Source organism: Gopherus evgoodei, chromosome 1 (assembly GCF_007399415.2).
Source record: "Gopherus evgoodei ecotype Sinaloan lineage chromosome 1, rGopEvg1_v1.p, whole genome shotgun sequence".
Lineage (NCBI taxonomy): Eukaryota > Metazoa > Chordata > Testudines > Testudinidae > Gopherus > Gopherus evgoodei.
In genome coordinates this window covers 56,822,744-56,839,919 of record NC_044322.1, presented here as the reverse complement: position 1 = coordinate 56,839,919, position 17,176 = coordinate 56,822,744, and positions in this window count along the sequence as shown.

Below are 17,176 nucleotides of genomic sequence, written 5' to 3'. Positions count from 1 at the left end.
ACTTCCAGAGAAACTCCATTCAAATCAATAGGTAACAGAGGTGTCAGACTGGTGAGAGAGGAAAATCAGGCTCAAACTTGACCTTGCCATGCTAATAAGGCAACAATGACCAATCTGTTAATATTGAAATCAATTAATCTGGCAAAGTAATTTAACTGTATTGTCCCTACTTCAGGAACTTATGCATAGAGCTTCTGTTTATTTTTTTATTTTTAACTGATAAACAGACTTTAAAAAAACAATACCAAAAAAATTTGAAATTGGTGTTTATCCAATAAACACTGGAAATGGTTACTTGTATCTAAGGGCTTCTCTCCACAGAACAGTAATGCAGACTACTGGCATGTGATTGGCTAAAGTGTGCTAATGTCTTGTGCATTAACTTGTTCATGTGGACCCTGCTAGTACACACTAAAGGTTCCCTAGTGTGCTTTAATGCCATGCTGTTTGAAATGTACTATGTTAAATCGCACTGGGGACATTACAAAGAGACTACTCATTACAGTAATATATGCTGTCATGAGTAAAGTATATAAAACTCAAAAATTGGTTAAAAAAATAAACCCTGAAAAATGAATAAACCCTAAAAAAGCAGGAGCCTTACTGATACAGCAGTTTTGGTACATGATGATACATTCCATTTTTACATAGGTCATTATGGACAGACGGTATGAAAACTAAGGGCAGAGCCAGCTTGCATTATATTGTTCTATATTAGCTTCCCTATAATTCCAGATTTTAAAATTGTCCCATTTACCCTGAAGGCAAAGGAAAACCATTCAGTAAAAGCTGAAGAAACCTCATTAGCTAAAACTCATTAAGAATATTACCCTGATTTGAAATCTTGACATTTTTCTAAGGTTTCATTGCCCTCTCTAGCTCAAAAATGGCTTGCTATTGACCCTTCAAACTTACAACTCAGTTTCCTCACAGTGGTTCTATCTGAAGAAAACAGGTTCTGATCAAGCGAATAATTACATTTAAGAGAGAAGATTTTTGTGTGTGAGTAGTTTTGGACCCAACCCTACTCCTTTCGACAGCGAGCAATGAAAAGTTTTTGCCATCGACTTCAGCAGGAGCAGGAGCAGGCACTGTACATGAATGGGTATGTTGTTGCAACAGGCCTGGCATTCTGGGAATTGTAATCCAGTAAGGGATCATGTGACCACAGGCTGTAAGCATGCCCTGCTGCAGCTATAAGGAAGGGCCCAGGACTATATAAGAAGCCCTAGCTTTATACTGGGAGAGACTAGGCATGAGGCAGATGTTTGTGAGGGGCTTGAATGCTGTGGAGGAAGAGCTCAGTACGGATCCAGCATTTTAACTGAGATTAGCAAGTTGAGATGGAGCCAGGAATGAAGTCTGGGACAGGTTTGGTGGAACAAAATTGGGAAGAGATCAGGGAAAAGGCCCCAAATACAAACAGGCAGAAGTAGAAAGTGACCCTGGAGACTAGGAAATGAGGCAGTTTGGACATATAGGGGCCCACGGTCAAAGGAGAGAGGGAGGGTCCGGGCACCCTTATGCCGTCACCTAAAAGCAGTGGTGAAATCCCATGACCAAGGAGTGAAAAAATGTAGGGACACCCTGTTACCCAGGAACAAAGAGACTGTAAATCATTGTGGCCCTCTGAGGGGAAAGAACTTAACCTGGGCAGGGCAGGAGGACTCTGAATACCTCTGTCACCAATGGGGAAGGACCATTTTGTTGCTTTCTGCTTGAACTTTGCTTTGGTTGCACATTTGCACCAGAAGGGGCAGGCTCCAGCCAAAGTCCCTTACCAGTCTGGGGAGGATGGTCTGCAGTGGGGAAACCGAAGCAGTTCTGAGCATGAGGATGGACTCCATGAGAAGGCCCTTCCACACACAGATGAACATATGTGGCCCCAATCCCCTTCCCCATCCCTAATGGTTGGGTGTAGTTTAGAAAAAACGTACGGTTCATTCATAGGCTGCAAGGAGGTGGAATTGTACTGTGGAGGCACTTGAAATTCCCCCCTCCTCTTTTACACACAGAGGTGGAGATCTGTGCAGGGAAGACCCACAGTCCCATGTGGAGAACTGGGGGGGGAGGGGAGAAAGGAGGGAAAATCTGGGCCATAGATAATAGTTAATAGATTTACCTCCCTTAAATAGAACAAGCCTATGTTCTGGGACCATGTGCTGTCTGTTTGCTTGTGCTGGGAGACTGCAGCTCTACACCAAATATAGGTACACTTTGACACTGGCTTGCAAAGCCCCAGCATACAAAAGAAGCATATCCAAAGGGCAGCAGGTGTCTTATGTTCACTTCTTTTGCTTTTAAGTGCAGGGTCTCTTTTCCCTGATGCTATAGTCTGGACTTGGCAACATAAATTCTGAAATTAAATGTTGCAGGTTTGGATTGTATCTGAACTTTTGACAGCTAACTACTTCCCTGCAGTAGAGGCTCCTCTTCAACATGTGTTTCTTTCATTTGTTAGCAGATTTTGTACCATTTATCTTTCAGGAAAAAAGAATTGAGACAAATGATTACTTGGTACATCCTATAACTCAAGGGTTGGCAACCTTTGGCACGCTGCTCACCAAGGTAAGCACCCTGGCAGGCCGGGCCGGTTAGTTTACCTGCCATGTCCACAAGTTTAGCCGATCACAGCTCACACTGAGCAGTTCACCGCTCCAGGCCAATGGGAGCTGCTGGAAGCGGTGCGGGCTGAGGGATGTGCTGGCCAGTGGGAGCTGCAATCAGCCGAACCTGCGGACGCAGCAGGTAAACAAACCAGCCCGGCCTGCCAGGGTGCTTATCCTGGTGAACCACATGCCAAAGGTTGCTGACCCCTGCTCTAACTCATCCCAGAAGCTAAGACCTCTTTTGTTGGAGAGTGATCATTTGCTGTAGGCCTCTACCAACGTGCAGCCAGAGCAGACTGTAACTCAGCGCAGTCACAAGCACATGTATATTGGGCAAGCAAGCTGCTGGGGATAAAAATTAAAAACAAGAAAAGTTACAACAGCTCTATGTTTAATGTCTAATAATACTACACATTTGCTCCAGGTGGCTTATAAAAGTGCCAACAAAATTGCTCCAGATATTAAACTTTCTCTCACTCATCAGATGCTAGCCTTCTTTCTGTCCTTACTCGCAACCTCGCTACTCTTAGTGTGACAGTCTGTTCCTCAGCAGTTATTGCTATCTGGAATAGCCTACACGTATCCCAGCCTAACTTGCCATCCTTGCCTATGGTAAGGACTTGGCTTTAATTCAGCCATGCTTGGCCAGCGACCAGTGTAGTTGCATCAGGGCAAATCATTTTTGTCAGGGCTGGCCTTACCCTGAGGCTAACTGAGGCAGCCGCCTCTGGTGCCAGACTCGGGGGGGGGGGGGGGGGGGGCTAGTGCCCAAAGTGTAGAAAATAGTGTCTGCTGCTGGTGCATACGTATTCTCTCTGCTCTAGATGCACAGAGATGGTGGAGTGCTGGGCTGGAGGAAGGAGGGCACAAGAGACATAACAGGCAGGCAGAAAAAAAGGTGAGAGGTAATAACAGAAAGGAACAGGAGCTGCAGGGAAGGAAAGGAGGAGCCGCCTCTTATTTACCTCTCTAGCACTCCCAGGAGCCTGGACTGATTAACACCAGCTTCTCAGGGTGTTTCTTGTTTCCTGCTTCTTCCCTGAACCCGCTTGAGGAGAACATACAGTCAACTGAAGTAGTAGGAGCCAGTTAGGCACTTAAGATGCTGATAGCTTCCCTCATTCAGGCCCTGCTTCCAGCTTGCTTATTTGTCCCCTTCAGCTGAGTGTTGAGAGCCACTATAACTGGCACAGAACAGCAGTCATGAGTGAAAGAAGAAAACTCCCCTCTGGGGCAGCATTCAGAAAAAGAAAGAAAGCAAAGGAAGCTTTCCTATCTAAGCAAGAAGGAGCTCTCCTGAGATACATAGACACATGTTTACGTTGAGCCTTCCGGCCCCCGTGAGGATGTGAGATGCCTGATCTTCCAGTTAGTCAGAATGCAGGTGACCTGGCATTTACTGCAGCATCCATATCTCCATCTCAAATAGACGTAACCATGCCCATTCCCGAAGAAAAGTGTAGATCAGAGAAGAGTGTGGTGGAGGCACAAAAAACAGCTGCTGCAGAGTTTAGTTCCTTAAGTCTAGATGATCCAGGACTGTGGACCCACTTGAGCAGTAGCCTGAGGGACTTCCTTGTACTGCATGGGCCACAGCAAGTGAAAAACTTCATGTTCCCCAAAGACAATGAAAACAGAAGTTTTCATCTAGCACATGACTGGTGTGAAATCCCCAATGGTGACAAAGTAGAGAGGCCATGGCTTATGTACTCAAAAACCAAGAATGCTGCATATTGTTTTTGTTGCAAACTCTTCCAGACTAATGTTCCAGCCACATTGGGGTCTACAGGAACAAAGGACTGGAAAAATCTGGCTAGAAATCTAGCATGCCATGAGAAGGCAGCAAATCACCAGAGAGCATTCCGTAGGTGGAAAGAGCTTGAGATGAGACTAAGGTTAAAGGCCACCATAGACGATTGGCATCAAGAGAAGATTGCATCAGAGTCTTTACTGGCAAAATGTTCTGAAAAGGCTCATTGCTATTGTGAGAATGCTTGCTACCCAAAACCTAGCACTGCATGGCACATCAGATTAGCTCTATATGCCAAACAATGGAAACTTCCTTAAAATTGTGGAGTCGACGGCTGAGTTTGATGCTGTACTCCAGGAGCATCTAAGAAGAGTCACCACCCAAAAAATGTACACACACACACACCACTACCTTGGAAAAATAATTGAGAATGAGATCATACAGTTACTGGCAACAAAAGTCAAACAGAAGATTGTGGCAGATCTGAAGTCAGCAAGATATTACTCTGTTATTCAGGACTGCACACCTGACATCAGCCATACGGAGCAAATGACTTTAATGGTGCGTTTTGTAACAACAACAGAACCTAGTGAAAATATCCCTGCAATGGTGACTGTCAGAGAGCATTTTCTATCATTTATTGACATTGATGATATGACAGGAGCTGGTATGACAAATGCACTTCTTAAAAAGCTGGAAGATACGGGAATTGCGATAGCTGACATGAGAGGTCAGGGCTACGATAATGGTGCCAACATGAGAGGAAAGAACAGAGGAGTGCACACACGGATCTGAGAGTTAAACCCTCAAGCTTTTTTTGTCCCATGTGGTTCTCATTTGTTGAACTCAGTGGTCAGTGATGCAGTATCAGCTTCCCGTGAGGCTGCTGTATTTTTTAATGTAATTCAAAGCATCTAGGTATTTTTCTCTGCATCAACTCATCGATGGCAAATTTTGAAGCAACGTCTGGAAACATCCTCTCTGACACCGAAACCACTAAGTGCCACACGATGGGAAAGTTGAGTGAAGGCGATAAAGCCTATTAAACACCAAATTGGGAAGATAGCTGATGCCATAGTTGCCATTATATAGGATAATGCTTGACAGGAACTGTTCGTTGGAGAACAATGGCAGAGGGAAATGGAATCACCAGAAACATACATAACTTCAAATTTCTGTGTGGCTTAGTATAGTGACATGACATACTGTTTGAAATAAATGTTGTAAGCAAGAGACTCCAAGGTGTTGACCTTGATATATCTGGAGCAATGGAACAACTGGACAAAGCAAAGTCATACCTACAGTCTTACCCGTCAGATGAGGGATTTCAAAGCATTCTGAAGAGTGCACAGAAGTTGGCAGAGGAACTTCACACTGAAGCTGTTTTCCCACCGATTCAAGAATACAAGAGTCACCAAAGATGACAACGTTTTGATTACAAGGCACGGGATAATCTCATAAGAGACTCCAAACAACAATTCAAAGCTGAATTCTTTAACCAGGTGCTAGATTATGCAATATAGTCAGTTAAAGAATGTTTTATGCAGCTCAAGGAACACAGCAGTAAATTTGGGATGTTATATGATATTCCAAAACTCCTCACTATACCTGAAGATCTACATCAGCAATGCAGGGCACTAGAGACAGAGTTGCCACATGACGACACACGCAGTATTGATGTGAGTGATTTAGGTGATGAACTGAAAGCCCTTTCAAGATACATTTCAGCAGGATCAACTCCAAAGGCTGTTCTGGAATATATATGCACAAATCAGATGACCAACCTCTTTTCAAATGCTTCTGTTGCTCTGTGCATACTTCTAACACTCCTATAGCAGTTGCCAGTGGAGAATGCAGCTTCTCCAAGCAGAAGTTAATAAAAACACATGTACATGCCACAATGACACAGGAGAGGCTGGTCAGCCTTGCAACCATCTCAATAGAGCATGAGCTGGCCCAGACTGTGGACCTTCAGCTAGAAGCAGTTCAAAATTTGCAACCAAGAAGGCACAAAGCACCACTTTGATTATTCAAACTGATAAAAATGTCAGTGTTTACTATGCAGACAAGAAAAGTTGCATTTGCTGTTCAGTCACTTGAAAGTTAAGTGTTACTTAAAATTTTTGAAAGAGGCATTTTAAGTTGTTAGTTCTTCTTTCCTGGGGTAGGTAGCAGAGCAGAACCATGAGAGGAGTAGAACAGGAAGAAGGCAGAACTGAAACCTTTTAAAGTTTTGGCCCAAGCGAGCAGGTATTGGGGCATCATTTGAGCTTCTTGCCTCAGGTGCCACAATGTTGTGGGCCGGCCCTGCCTCTTGTAGACAAGGAAAGTTGGAGTTTGCCCTGGTGAAGTTTATCCTGCTGCACTACTGCAGATCCCCCCAATTTCAAATCACAGCTTTCTCTGTTTGCGCTTGGGGTTTGCACTGCCACAGCTATACAGGTTGCTGACAACTGATGGCTGTATCCAGAGCAAATCTCCACTATAGGCATGGCCTACACTTCTTTGTACATCACAACTGAAAGCACATTCTCTCTCCTTTGCCTATTCCTTTTAATTGCTCTCCCTTCTTCTATTAATTGGCTTTGACTGGGTGCTTCATTACTACTTGTTAAGGACCAATAATGTACCTACTTCTGAACAGGACACAAATATAAATGATGATACAATGTTTTGTTTTCTGTGATTTACATAAAAGTGCCAGATCTTCAGAATTTGTGCACTTAATTCGTAGGTGCATTTGCTGAACTTGTACAGATGCATTTGCTTGCAAAAATGGACTGTTAGATGCTTCAGTGGCTATTTACATGTGCAAACCCCCAATTTGCATGTGCACTAAGGTAACTGAATGCACAAATAAGTTATGAAACTTCACACATTTTTAATAAGCTCCTTAGAAGCCCCATTTGGTGTGCCGCCTTCTAGAATTCAAGTTCACAAAACATTTGAGTGCAATAGGTCTGAAAGAGGATATAAAAATGTGATACTAGCTGGACAAAACTTTACCAGAGTAACCAAATGCCTAGGAAGTTGTTTCTCCAGCTGTTTGTATGTGCTGCCACTCTAACTGAGACGTAAAAGAACGGCGCACACAACAACTATTACTTTTGGCTATGGGGAAAATATTTTATCTCAGCTTGCTGCTTTCCTCTTGTGCCTACTTCAGCTGACTCAAGCAGAGGCTGTGGGAAAGCCCCCCTATGGAAATCAAAGGGTATTTTGCACAACTTCCCTTGTGATTCAGGAAGTGAGATGGTTTGTCACTAACAGATTAATATTACTAATTTGAGGGCAGATGTTTGAAACAAATTGCAGTAGATCAGTGGTTCCCAAACTTTAACAGCCTGTGAACCCCTTTCACTAACACGTTAAGTCTCATGAACCCCCTCTTAAAAATGAATATTTCCAGAGTTTTTCTTCTTTACCTAGTATAAATTATAAAAGCAGTGATCTTGAAAATATAAAATTTATTTTTATGGACATGCTTATTACACACTATTAATTATTATTTATCATTATAGTATTTTTATTACATTATGAAAATGGCAACACTCTTCCAAGAGCTCCCTTTCGTAGCTTGTATCACTTTGAATAAGCCTGTTATAAGACAAGGCTCCTATGTTTCATCAAGGAGTATCAGATGTGAAACAGCATGAAGGTATTTAAGAAGGCAACTCAAAGAGTTCCTCCTACGCAGGCATTCAGGTCTTGAGCAGTCCAGGCAAACAGTGCATGTTACAACAAAGCTTAAACTTGTTCTTCATAATAATTTTAAAAACAATACTAGCTGCCTTTTTAATTTTAAAAACAGCGAAAAATATTCATCTCCCTTTCCATTTCTTAGAAGGAGTCTTGAAGTTTAAATCTCCTCAGTGTGATAGATATGTTTGCTTTGATCTGCTTAGCTCTTGGAAGTCCAGGGGCTCCGGGCCCTGTGCTGCCCGGAGTCCCTAGGGACAGCTCTGTCCGCCATCAGGGATTTTTTTCCCCAAGAACCCCCTGTAACATTTCACAAACCCCAGATTGGGAACCACTGTAGTAGATTAACATGATCAGCACAAGTGGAAAGCAAGTTTTGCTGCCACCTGCTGTTGAAGTAGGACAGTGACATGTCTATGGATAAAATGCACTCCTCCCATCAAGGATACTGCAGTGATTGGGGTTTTTTCTGGTACAGTGATTGTCCCACTTTAAAGTTGCTTTCAGGGCCATAAACAGAACATATACAAGTTTTTGAAATTTGCTGATCAGACAAATAGCATCCTGAGGGCAGCCATGCCCCACCTGTCTCTAAACATGTCCTGCAAGGAGCTGAGGACACTTGCAGACTCACAGGACTAGGCCTTCTAATTCCACGGCTAAAGCCATTATTCAGCATATTTAGACACATATCTCCATATATCATAGCCACTGGCAGATTAGCCACTAAGCCGACGGGGCCTGTGCCCAGTGGCCCCGACCAATTGGGGGTCCTGGAAAAATGGGTGCCCCTGTTCCCCGACACTGCTCGATGGAAGGAGTGCTGGGCAGGGCAAGTCCCTGTGCCCTGATCCCACACCCTGGCAGAAGTGTGGGGTGGTGGGGGAAGCCCCAGAGTCCCAACCCCAGCTGCAGTCCCAGGAATGGAGGAGCTCTTGCTCCCTGCCGTGAGCAACCCGGGGCCATGGCTCGAGGAGGAACAGAACTTCTCCAGTCTGGGGAACTGCAGTGGGAGAGGGGCAGAAAGGAGCAAACATTGTGGGGCTGCAGTTGGGGGGACAGAATGGGGCAGACTATGGCTGGAAAAGAGTGGGGCCGCAGGGGAAGAGGCAGAAGGGGTTGAGTCCATGGGCAGGGCCGCAGATGGAAGGGGCAGAACAGGGGTGGAACTGCCAGTGGAAGGGGTGGGGAGAGGCCTCCCCCCACTTGCTCTGGCCCAGGGCAGCCTTATTTAAAGAGAAAGTGCTTCAAAAAGGCAGCATTACACTAAACCAGTGTTTCCCAAACTTGGGACCCCACTTGTGCAGGGAAGCCTCTGGTGGGCTGGGCTGGTTTGTTTACCTGCCCTGTCTGCAGGTCCAGCCGATTGGGCTCCCAGCCAACTGGAGCTGCTGGAAGTGGCGCAGGCTGAGGGAAAATAGTCTTAACTATCTTGAGAAGCTTTCATTTGGTTTTCTCTTGTCTGCCTTTTAAATACAAATTAACACGTATGAGCTAGCTGGATGCTCCTCTGGCTAATGTTCTGCACTCAAGTCTAGCTCCTGAAGAGGCAGTTCTGTAGTGAGGTGGGGTCTCACATCACTCTTATCAGTCTTATAGCAGCTCTCTACTTAATCTAACAGCTACACAAACAGACATCAAAGAGTTCAATTCCTGTTAAAGGAAGGTTGCTACAATTCAGGAGCTTGATGAAGTGGCAAAAACCATGGGCTCAGCCAGAGACTAGCCCACCAAAAACTCCATTTTCCTTCAATTATCCCAACTTCTGCTGTGAATTCCTCCTGGCATTTCGCTTAACCATGATTCTCCTTCCCCTCCTGTTCTAAATGGTTGTGCAGTGTAGCTGTGCAGTGTGGTTACATTTCAGCCTAGAGGTAGCTACATTATAATAGTGAAGTGATTCCTATTTAAACTATTAAAGCAGATGGGATCTGTCAGTAAAAACGAGCTACATCAATACAAGGTTACTACTTGTTAAAGGGGGTCAGAAATAGAACATTAAACTGTATAGCCCTTTGAATTATAGAACTGAGTATTTTGCAGGAGGAACAATTACAATCCCCAGAACCAAACCAACACCTGTGGACTTGGTTGCAGATGGATGCAAATACTGAACTATATTCTTAAATGCAGCCAAAATCTCACAAGCTGGAACAGCCACTCTCATTTTGGGCCAAAATCTCATTAGAACAGCTCCAAGATTTCAGTGCCATTAAAGCCCAAACCCTGGCCCAGATTCAGCTTCAAGTCCAAACTCGAGCCTAAACCAAACTGGGATTTGAGTATCTCCTTCTGAGTAGGGTGACCAGATGTCTCGATTTTATAGAGACAGTCCCAATTTTGGGGTTTTTTCTTATATAAGCTCCTATTACCTCCCACTCCCATCCCGATTTTTCACACTTGCTGTCTGGTCGCCCTACTTCTGAGTCAGTGTGTTACTAATAGAAGACACATGCCAAATTCAAAACCATCCTTTCAAGCACATTCACCCTGTAAAAGGGGAAGACTTTGAGTTAACCAAGCAGACATTGGTTCTGAAAGAGGAAGCTTGTCAGGACAGCTGTGCAGTTACTTCTGCTTTTCTGCATCTCTATGACTGCTAGTAACGTGCTTATGCCTTGTTCTTTGGAAACGTTACTAAATATGCAAATTATTAAGAGACTAAAATTAAGCGTTGTGTTGGCCCTGAAGCGGCGTGGTCCACTCACTCTTTGATAAAGTCCTTTACAAATCCCAATCACTGTGGGCCAGATTCTCTATTGTGCCCTCGTTACGCTGGGCTCAGAACTGACACTGATTTTCGCGGGATTCTCTAGCTGCATAAACTTGCCATATTTCCTAAGAGACCACTGTGAGCTAAGAATTGCTCTGGCTGTTCCCCCACCCCGACATTCCCCTTCCCACCTCTGCCTCACAATCTGCATTGGGGCTTCAGAGAGGGCAGTGAAAGCCAATGCTGTTGGCACACACCCAGGCTGGGGAAATCCCCAGCATGACATTGACTTTAGCGGTGGTTTCCGTAACAGGGACGCCATTCACCTGGCTCCCCCTTGTGGCCAGAGGTGTTTCCACGGCACCCTCCATCTACCCCCTTTCTTCAGTGCACCTTGGGAGCACTGAAAAATCTCTCTCAAGGCTATCACCAGAACTCCCCTGAAACTGGGTCAGTAGCCCAAAATAATCCTCAGTATCCCAAACACAGTATCCCCATAGTTCCAACCCATGTCTAATGCTCCTGCTTACCACAGAGCCTTTATTCTATCCAGCATAAGTCTAGCCTTCCAGCTCCGCCTTTCTTCCTCTGTTATCGCATGCCCTTCTCTGAGAGAAAGATGGCATATATACTACCCTCCTGCTAAGCATCCCTCCCGATTGACTGAAAGAGAGGGGACCCCTGCCCCCTCTCCCCCTCCCCACACACAGTCACTACAGGGCTTCTGATTCAAGGCCCTTAAAGTAAGAGTGTCCTGGGATCTTCCCATCCCACTGTTAATTCCCCAGAAGTGCTGCCTTTCTTCCAGTTGTGGCTGCTTTCTGAGCCTGGCCTAACACTAACAAACCCCTGGGATGACATCTTTTGGCCCCCTTTAGGGATAAAGGACCTGTACACCCCATTACAGCTCCTTTTATGAGCAGAGGTGAAGAGGTGGTGTTCTGCTCCAGTGCATTCAGCTGCCATATTGCATGCTTCAGAGCAACCCTTATGCTGTGATTTAGTAATAATATCCAATGCAAAGGTGTCAGTCACTGCACTACTGCAGTTCCAGTTAATCTGTACTGGCACTATGAAAAGAGAACTGAAATGTGTAACAGGATGCTAATCATCAGCATCAATCACATTTGTTGCAACTGAGGGGTCTGCAAAGCTATTGTTTTCAGACTGAAAACTAGAGCTGGGCAGAGAAGCTGCCTTGTGGATCCCAATAAGTTAAGGCTAGCTTAGGGTTATAATATCAGAGAAAACATGTAAGCAAACCCCGACTGAGATAGGAAGCAATTTTTATTCATACTGTTTGATTTCCTCTTCCAATTCATCAATCAAAACCAGATGGGAGAGTATGAGCTCTATTAATTCTAAAAATTTGAAAGCTATAGAGCCAGATTTTAAAGGTATTTAGGCACCTAAAGATGCGGATAGGAGCTAGTGGGATTTTCCAAAGTAGCTGTCTAATACCCATTGGTTTCATTGGAGGTTAGTACCCAACCTGCTTAGGTGGTTTTGAAAAAAACTCACTAGTCTCCTCTCTGCATTTTTAGGAGTCTAAGTGCTTTTAAAAATCTGGTCCATGTTGACCAGAAACAATCTGTCACTTGGCTAACCATAGTTACTACTTCCTTTGGTTAATAAAAGTTAATATTAAATGCAAAACATGTTTTGATAAATAGACTTTTGTTATGTATCCAATACATTTAAGGTAATTTTAACTAATAAAAGAACAATTTTAAAATGCTGGTTTTGTGCATTTTCCACTGAATTCCAATTTGTAATCAAATACAGCTAGCAAATAAGAAATGCATCACTCACTATTTTCTAACAAAAACAATATAAATAAGAATCCAAATTATTGTTTAAACTATATAATTGGTTAAACAGAGTTTAATCGATATAGTGTATCCTCCTGGTTAGCAAAAAGAAGTACCACATTTAGTGTAAAGTTTATATCTGGTTGCAAATCAACATGTTTTAATGGTTATACCAACCAATGAAAATTAGCCTGTCTTTGGGAAAATAAAAATACACATAAGATTAAAATCAGGTATTTAATCTAGGGTTCCTGCTTGTTGATTTAAATCATGATGAAAACTGGTGACTTAATTCAATCCCCACTGCATGTGTAGGAGTAAAACCTGATTAAAGGTTTTACAACAGTGCTGAGAAAACTTCCAAATGAATTTTGAGTCATCCAGTTAAAAAAAATGGTTATGATTTGACATTCCTGGTTTTTCTAAGCAAAGAACATACACACACACAAAAAACTTTTCAGGTCATGCATATAACTCATAAAGGAGCAAAAAGAGAGATGCTATTTTCTTCTCTCTTTAGAGGTCAGTTTTAAACAGTAACCACTTCACTATTTCTGGAAAGACTAGGCTACTGGGAAACCTTGAATTATAGAAATGTGTTAAATAAAACGTTATGCAACACTTCACAGCCCGGCCTTTCTCTTGTGAATGAGTGGTCACTTCTGACCCTCTCACCCTGTCGCTATCTTTGCCAAATAGACAAGTCAGACCAGAGAGACTTTCTTAACTGCTTCCTTCTCCCATATTTAGCTTCAATCTCTTGCCACTTAACTTTAAATGCCTCTACCTAGAAGACACTCATCTCCTGCAACTCTTAATAGTTTTACAGAAAGTGCTTAATGAATCTTCCAACATACCCACCTCATTCCCAATGCCCATATTCTTTTGTGGGTTTACAAAGGCGCACAGGTATTGCCATACTGGATCAGACCCATGGTCCCTCTAGTCCAGTATCCTGTCTTTGACAGGCAAACACTAGATGCTTCAAAAGGAAGCTGCAAGGAATGTCACAGTGGGCAGATATAGTAGAACTTGCTGTCCATGAAAGTCTCATTCTAGATGGGCTTAAATTCTGAAGTAGGAGGGTCGATATCACTTCAAAAAAATGTTAGCATTGACCATAATAACTAGATGTTCTTGTGATCCAGAGAAATGCCCAGCCCTTCTTTGAAGTGTGTATATTTGTAATAGCATATCTACTTACAAACCAAGTATTTCACCTTCCAGGTCACATTAATTACTCCGGTCCTTTTTTTACCCATCTGTTGAGCTCTTAGGAATTATCTTTTAATGGCTTTTTATCTTGCTTCACTGAAATCTTTGGAAGCCCATTATTTGTTTGTGGTTACACCTTCATCAGACCGTCAAACAGGATTCTTACTGGTGAAACCTTCTTTTACACAAGCTCTGTAGGATGCCTTCCACCTAATTAGCATTTCAGTGTTTGACAGGGATGTAACATAGATTCTCCAAGCTCCCGAGTGAAATGAGTGGTCAAAGACTTACTTGTGAACAGTATTGCAATTATTAGAACACATGCAAAATAAAAATAAGTACAGATACAATCTTTGTGAGAAGCTTTGAGCTGTTTTACAGTGTTCAGATCACTGGCTGATGGAATTAAAATACAGCTACAGCTGGCTTTCAAATATCACCCACCCACATTAAAAGTTCAGACCTGGGGATGACTTTCACTGGAAACACATAGGTTAACTAATTCAGACATACGTGGAAAATACATAGAATTGAGAGTCCATCTACCGAAACAATTAACTAGGCTCTGTATATAGAAATACATGTTCATAACAATGATTCCTAATAATGTAAATATTTTCATTCATTAATCTGAATGGTGCGTGAGCTACTGCTGGAATTATAGAGCTCAGTGAAGCTGTTTAATTATGCAAAGTATCTAATTACTCTTGCAGTGAAACCTGTACTTGCGCTCACATGCTATGCTTGGCCATCAAAGGTTAACTCCCTTATTTACATTATGGTAGCAGGCCCCAGTCAGGAGCCAGGCCCAAAGCACCTAGCAAAACAGCCCCTGCTCCAAGAGTTTATAATCTCAATTAAGCAGACATGACAAATGAATGTAAGCGACAGCGCAGAAGTGGCTAAGAATGAGAATGATAATACATGTTTGACATTCACCACAGTATATTGGCCAGGCACCTCTTAAAACAGACAGATCAACCGGGTGTGAAATCCTGCCCCTATTGAAGTCAATGGCAAAACTCCCAGAAGAGGAAGTCCATTAAAACTGTAGAATGTTCCCCAAAGGAACTTTGGCTGCTTCTGCCTCTGCCAACTGGAGTCTCTGGCTGGCTCTTCGTAGCTGCTTTCCTCCGAAGCCCACATGATGGGGGAAATGGAGACACCTGGTTCTAATGCCCACAGATACGTTAATGCCTTGGACTCATTCTGTCCAAGCCAAGCATTTTCCAAAGTTATCCCCAAATAAGATACATAGAGCACCATTTTCAGTTTTGTTCTAGCTGCTATATGCCCACAACTATCTGGTAACTCCTCTGCTGCAAGAGGAATCCCGTGCTGGCACAAAGTAAATCCTCTGTCCCTAGTGGACTGCTATGATAGGGCCCAGAACAGGCCCCAGTGCTGCCAGAATCCAGGGCCCATACAGGTGGCAACTGACCACTTTTGAACTTCCCTCCCAGCTTCCTCTGCATTGTGCCAAGCACAATTTACATGCGCCTCATCATTGGAGTCTTGATCTCTTGGTGACAGCTTCTGCATGAGAGCATTTTTTTAAATTACAAACACTTATGTAACAACAGCCTCTATAAACTTGTGTAGAACTGTGACAAACTTCTTGGCACCTTCTGTGGTGCATAGCAGGGATTATAACGAGTAATGCCTAGTCATACAAATCTACAGTTTACAGTTTGTAATGGGATAAGTTAATTACACTCAAGACAGGTTAAAATGAAATACTTTCAGCTCACATGCTCCACAGACAGCTGAGTGGGCATCTTCAGTCCCTCTCTCCATGTTAATTGATATAGCCTAAAGTTAACTCCTTTTCTTATTTTGTCTTGTCTCTCTAACATGACAGCAACGTTTGGGGTTTACTAAGCTAGTGTTCTCTGTTTCACTGCTCTGTTTCTTTGGGTTCAAAATACCAATAGCAAAAAAGTAACCTGGGTTTATTCGAGCAGCCTCCTCAGAAAACACATCTTATCAACCGGGTATCACTAAACAAACCGCCTCATATTAGTTTAGCTTCCCCCAAAGCCTCATTCTGGCCATGGCCAAGAGACAAATGACTTTTTACTAAACTCTTGTGAATGTCTTAGGGCATAATGTCCTATTGGCGCTACCTGTTCCAGCAATTCTTCAAACACTAGCATGAAGTAGGGCTATGAACAGACAAATATTTCAGTAGGGTTTGATACTGTTGAAAGCAGCCCCATACACAGCCAATTCCAAACAAGACAGATTATAAACACTGTAGGGTGCCAAAGATCCCCTTGACCACTGAAGAACTTTACAGGGCCTATGAATGACCAAACAAACAAAGAATGAAAGACCCATGCTGTATCCCCAGACATACACACTTTGAATTTAAAGAAACATATCATTTATTTGGATCTGCACTTCCACCAAGCACGCGAGGCAGGATACTACAGGGGACTGAGGTATGCGCTAGTCCACTACAGAATTTCAGCAGCTCCAAATGAACAAGAAAGATGAAGAGAAGAGAACTGTAGGATATGAATGTTCTGTGGTTATATAATAAATAGGCAAAGTGAAAAAACTTGTAATGATTTTTTTTTAAACAAGTTTACCCTGTCCCTCTTCACAAGCTGTCCACATGTAGTTGTGATTTTCAAATTCATTCAAAGGTCTTTTTTATTGATTTAAACTCAACTTTTGAGAAAGTCTGAATTCAAGTGGTGATGCTTAGCAATGATTGGTCAGGTGATTCAAGTGGTAGTCAAGTAGCTCGATTAAAATTAGCATAGGTTATGTGTGTGCATGTGAACAAAACAAACTCACGTTAACATTCCTCTTTCTGCAAACATTTGTGCAAGAAAAATCATTCATTAGATTATTCCTGGAAAGCACACACAACCAAAAGTTTAAGTGAACATTTTCCCCTTACTCAAACAAAGCCAGTAATCCTGCAAATTGTTCTATACAGGGATTAAGGCAAGCTCTTCCATAAAATGTAAATCCCTATAGCAAATCCATTAATGTGGCTTATTCAGTCTTGTGTATAGATGAAGCAACTAACACTTGCATCACATTAATTGCAGCCAATTCTGTAGGTGTGTCCCATCACCAAATCTCACCATTTGACATCACTCACTTCTCAGCAAAGTTTCATGTCTGTTTGCAGATCTTAGATAACAGTAATAGATGATAATCTTACGTCTATGCAATAAGCAGTTACATTTTGTTTATAGCCACAGGAAGATAAGAACTGTATATGAAGTGTCCCCACTTGCAATGTGTATTGTGAAAGATTTTCAGCTTGGAAGTGAACTGCAACAGATACTAGTTTCAGAGTTCCATTCTCTTTTAGTACAGCGGTAGTCTTGAATGGATATTTAAGAGGAAGGGTGTTTGA